The sequence below is a fragment of the Sorex fumeus genome, unplaced genomic scaffold, assembly GCF_029834395.1.
Source record: "Sorex fumeus unplaced genomic scaffold, SorFum_2.1 ptg000045l, whole genome shotgun sequence".
Taxonomy (NCBI): domain Eukaryota; kingdom Metazoa; phylum Chordata; class Mammalia; order Eulipotyphla; family Soricidae; genus Sorex; species Sorex fumeus.
The window spans coordinates 531,050-537,150 of record NW_026606102.1 but is presented as its reverse complement, the minus strand read 5'-3'; positions in this window follow the sequence as shown (position 1 = coordinate 537,150).

The window sequence follows — 6,101 nt, the reverse complement described above, 5'->3', positions numbered from 1 at the left end:
TTTGCATCAGGCTCATTTAGATTCAATTTCCATCACCCCATTTAATATACCTTGAGCTCCTCAAAAGAATCCCTGATCACAGAGCCAGGAGTAAACTCTGAGCACCACCAAATGTGCCTCTCCCAACAAAAGAAAGAAAAGTGACTGAAATTAAGTTTTAGAAAAATTCAACTCTATATGAAATACACCAGAAGCAAGATCATCATTGGTTAAGATGCTATGGGAATGATTCAGGGGAGAAAGAGCAAAACCTAATCTGAGATGGCAAATGCAGGAAAAAGAAAAATGCAAGACAAAGTCTATCTTAAGCATGTCTTTTGCTTTCTGAATCTGCTGCTTTGACAGTGAAGGGCTTGCTTGCCTAAGGGGACTACCCTTAGGAGGTATCAGTCCCTACAGAGTCAGTGAGGAGTTCACAATTACTCCTTTCATAAGCAAACTAATCAGTTTAGTTCACCAACCTCTGATCACCCCCTTTATCAAGTTCTCACAGAGCTCTCACCAGTAGCACCCCATCCAACTGCCTGATTATTGCAGGGACAGGAAGGCAGGTCTCTGAAAGCAGCCCAAACGCCCAGAGCCGGTTGAAATTAGCCAAGGAGTTGATTCTAAGCCTGCTAATGGCTCTGCTTTTCCTTCCCCATGGAATCCCAATAAACGCCCTTGCCCATACTGTCCTCAGATTTGTTCTGCTTCCTGACTGTTCCCAGGGCTTCTACAAGTGGACCCCTGTCTCCTGGCTTCCTGGCTGTGCCTCATCTCCTTTTACTCAGAATCTATGAGGTCTTTTTTTTTTAAAAAAAAAAATAATGTAGGGCTGGAGTGATAGCACAGAGAGTAGGGTGTTTGCCTTGCACGCAGCCGACCCAGGTTCGATTCCTCCGTTCCTCTCAGAGAGCCTGACAAGCTACTGAGAGCATCCCACCCTCATGGCAGAGCCTGGCAAGCTCCCCGTGGCATATTCAATATGCCAAAAACAATAATGACAAGTCTCACAATGGAGACGTTACTGCTGCCCGCTGGAGCAAATCAATGAACAACGAGAGGACAGCGCTACAGTGCTACAATAATGTAGGAGCACTGCTATTTATTCAGCCATTGATTAAGCTGATTGAATTGGGCATGAACTCCACATTACATTTTTTTTCCTATAAGGTCTTTTAACAAAGACAAAGACAAATACCAGGTGATCTCACTCAAATGTGGTATATTAAGAGTCAAAGCAAGGAACTGGAAGTGTCCAATGAAAACAAATCCCCAAACTCTGACAAAAAAATTAGGTCACCAAGTCAAGTTCCTAAGCTACCGAGAGTATCTCGCCCACACGGCAGAGCCTGGCAAGCTCCCCGTGACGTATTCGATATGCCAGACACAGTAACAACAAAGTCTCCAATGGAGACGTTACTGGGCCCGCTCGAGCAAATCGATGAACAACGGGAGGACTGTGACCGTGATCCAAGTCAAGTTCCAGGTGAGAAGGGAAGAGATGGGGATAATGATAAAGGGAAATAGAAAGGCAGACAAGAAATGACAGAGGGGCAGGGTTGGAGGAATAATAGCACTTTGGTGGTGGGTGTGAGGTAGGAAGTCTAAAGCATAACTATAAACACAGTTGTAAACCATGCTATTTCGATAATAATAAAAATTTTAAGTCATTTTTTGAGGCTGGAGCGATAGCACAGCGGTTAAGGCATTTGCCTTGCACACAGCCAACATGGCCGACCCGGGTTCGATTCCCAGCATCCCATATGGTTCCCCAAGCACCGCCAGGAGTAATTCCTGAGTGCATGAGCCAGGAGTAACCCCTGAGCATCGTCGGGTGTGACCCAAAAAGAAAAAAAAAAGTCATTCTTCATTGTAATCATTTCTATGTCTAGATGTCTTGCCATATTTGATTAAAACAAATCTTGGGTACCTTTAAAACAGCAGAGAGCAGGACATGGTAACTGAGAACAATGGTGTCACTTAACATTTAAATTCCCACCTATATTCTGTAACTCAATTCTTATAAAAACTTGTGAATATTTAATAGCCATTTTTTACAAGTGAGAAACTGAATCTCAAAGAGGTCTACTTAAAATGTTCAGATTCATCCAATAATGCATAGCCTACATGCTCTTGAACAACTTTGCTAATCTCTTTCTTTTCTCGCCTGTAAATTGAATTTAGAAACAGTATCATAGTTATAGTGAGATATAACTATAACTATGATACTGTTTCTAAATCATAGTTATGGTGATTATTAATCTATACCTCTAAAGCACAAGAAGTTAAATTGTATATGTGTCCAGTTTTACATGCTGTAGTGATATCCTGGTGCAGCTGTCTCTTAACAGTTGAAAATGAAAAAATAAGTGAATTTCAGGGGAGAAATAAAAAATTAAGATTCAAATTTGAGAATCTGTGCATGGAAATGGCAAATAATGAACAAAGTCCCAAAAGAAAAGTTAAGATACAGGACCAGAGTGATAGTACAGTGGGTAGGACACTTGCCTTGCATGTAGCTGACCCAGGATTGATCCCCATTACCACATATGGTCCTCTGGATAATTCCAAGAGCTGCTAGGAGTAATTCCAGGAGTGATCCCTAAGTATGAATTTTGTGACTTTGAGGAGGAAGGCTCCCAAGTAGTACTCAGGGGGGCTGGAATCATCAGGGTCATTCTGGCAGTACAGAGGACGATGTGGTGTCTGGGCTCAAACTAGAAACTCTGCAGGCTAGAATAAACTCCTTAGAGCTATCTTCCTCACCCCTAGATTTGGTGACTTTTAAAAACTTTGGGTCACTCACTGATCTGTAAATAGGTAATGTACTGCAATGAGAGATCAGGAATGCAAGAGTAAACACAGTTACTTCTAGGTTTGGATGTATACATAAAGACCTCAAAAGACATCATCCAGGTCTCCAAAGTAAAAGATTGAGTCAACTGGAAATCGATAGGGTTCCCTAGCTCCATCAGGTTTAGCTAAGGTTATAGGGAAAAATTACATTATCACAGTTGCAGACACCTGTTTCAAAGGAAAGAACTATCTCTGTTTCTGACGAGAAGAAACTACCACTGCAGCCAGCTAGTGACAGGAAAACTTAATGTGTAATTGACTGACTCGGGAGACTGAACACTCCTTTGAAGACAGAAACTCCTGGGTCCCCTGTCTCTGTCACATTTTTGTAAGTTCTACGTCCATGAAACCCTTGAGGTCATCAGGATAAAGATGGGAGTAAAACTCCCAGATTTTTTCCAGAAGGGGGCCGGAAGTAACCATTTTGAAATATATCTATTCTGTTCTCCTAAATCGATCGACCATATCCACACGATAACCAAGCTCATTGAGGTTTCTCAGGAGTTCAAGATGCTGCTCTGTCTAAAGTTCATTGATTTAAAGGCCTTTGATTCTCTTGAGATGGAAGCAGTCATTGAAGCCCTAGCCAAAGAGGAATGGGAGTGAAGATAGATGGTCAGCAACTACACCACCTCCCCTTTGCTGATGACATCGTTCTGATGACACCAAACATTAGCCAAGCGGCACAAATGCTGGCTGACTTCGACCGTGAGTGTGGAAAGGTCAGACTACAGATGACTCTCACGAAGACAATGTTTATGAGAAATGGTCTCGTTCCTGACGTTCCATTCATTCTCAACAAAACGAACATCTCTGAATGCAACAGTTATGTGTACCTAGGTCGAGAAGTCAACATGACAAATGACCTGGCACCTGAGTTGCACAGGAGGAAGAGAGCGGCTTGGAATGCCTTCAAGAGCGTCGAGGAAATAGCTAAGAGGACGAAGATCCTCCGGCTCTGGGCACATCTCTTTGATCCCACTGTTCTTCCTGCATCAACATACACCTCAGAGACTTGGGTCCTAGGAAAACAGGATGAGAATGCTCTTCGGGTCTCCCAAAGAGGAATCGAAAGAGCTATGTTTGGAGTATCACGCTTCACTCAAATGAGAGAAAGAATCCGGAGTTCCGACCTCCATTGACGGTCAAGAATCAGGGATGCTGTCTCATTTGCCAAGGAGTCGAAAATCAGATGTGCTGGACATGTAATGAGATGACCGCTGGACTAGAGCCGTCACTGACTGGAGTCCACGGGACATCAAAAGATTGTGTGGCTGCCCACCTACAAGATGGTCAGACTTCTTTTTTTTTTTCTTTTTGGGTCACACCCGGCAATGATCAGGGGTTACTCCTGGCTCTGCACTCAGGAATTACTCCTGGCGGTGCTCGGGGGACCATATGGGATGCTGGGAATTGAACCTGCGTTGGCCGCGTGCAAGGCAAACACCCTACCCGCTGTGCTATCGCTTCAGCCCGAGATGGTCAGACTTCTTTGTCAAGACTCTGAATGATCGGTTTGAGGCTCTTCGTGTTCCTAGAACGAGCAGATGCCATTGGGCTACACTAGCACGTGACAGGGACGACTGGATACATTACTGGCGCCCACTCAAGCAAATTGATGAGTAACGGGATGTCAAGTGATCAAGTTCTCCTAAATAAAGTCCTTCTCACAAGGAATACTACTATACTAGACCCTAATCAATGTGGAGGACAAGAAATACTCAACTCCAAGTCCTTCTGGAAATTTCCTTCCACCTATGGATAAAAAGGAAATCTGAGAAAGAGTGGTGAAGGTCACAGTCCCAGGATAATAGTCCAATAAAAGTCTAAACCTAATTGGGGAGCACTCTCTCTCCCCCCCACATCCTACCACTGCATTAACAGTATCACAGCTAACAATATGTATTATATGTTATCACAGGATTATAATAGAAAGACATGCAAAGCTCAGATTCTCTTTAAGAGAGAGTCTCTAGGGAAACCTAAGAAAACAGCACAGGAGGAAAATAAGGACAGTAGAGGAAATTGCAATCTCAGAAACCTATAGCTACAACAAATAGTAAACAAAGCTTAATTCCCAGTCAGACATGACACGAAAAACTCACTTAAGTCATTTCAAACCATTTGATGGAACATGTTCAGCTTTTATCAAATCATTACAAGGCAGACCAAAGGGCAAAAAGTAGCAAAGCAAGTATGAGAACCAGTCAGAGATGTTTGATTGTTTGATTATATGGCAAAAAATGTCTGTCAGAGAATTTTTAAAAATTCTGATCAGTACGGAAGGATTCAGATGAAAACATTTAGGAACAGATAGAAATTCAAAGATTAAAAAGAAAATGAGCATGAAAGCTGAATATATACTAGGTAGAAAAATGGGCTTAAAACATCATAATGGAAGACTAACTTAATTTGTTAAGCCCATGGGAAGGATCAGATAGAGGAAAAGTTTGGACAAAGTGGAAAATAAACATTTATGAGATTCTTTACAAGCTCAGGATTGAGTCTTCAAAAGAAGAGAAGTAGGTGTAAATTCTAGTGTCTGAAAGTTTTAGACAGACATGGCTAGCTCAAAAGTTTAAGTTCCACAATTTCCATCTCTTCAATTTAAAAGTAATCCCCTGCAAATTTGCTATTATTTAATAAATTCCCCAGGGAATTTTGCTAATATTAAGTTATTATGAGTTGTGTGATTTAAAATTCTTTTCACATGAATTCAAACTTAGGAGATTTACATATCCAAGAGTGAAAAGAAACAAAACAACAACAACAAAAAGAAGCATAACCAAAATGACCCAGTGATGGAAGCATAACCTTGATGACTGAATGATGGTCACTTATTTACAAATTTATATTGAGTGTCTTCATTTTCTAGGAAATAGAGCAAATAAAATCTTTGCCCTCCTGAAGGACCATTTGATGTGTGTGTGTGTGTGTGTTTGTGAGTATGTAGAAATATTAAGAAAGAGTAAATACATGAAGAATAAAAACAAAACAGGTTGAGGAATGGGTAAAACTGAGTGGAGAAGTATTTTATGTAGGTTTATTAGAAGATATTCTTTGGTGACAACAGACAGAAATAAGTGGGTCACAAGACTGTGAAAGTCAATGTTCCTAAGAATAGCAAATGCACAAGCCATTAACTCAGGGAATAAATATATTGTGCCTGCTCTAGTCCAGAGAGTATTAGCCAAGGGGAAGTGTCCAGGGGGACATTCTGTGGGTAAGATGTAAGCTTTTATGTCTCAGTGAAATGGAAA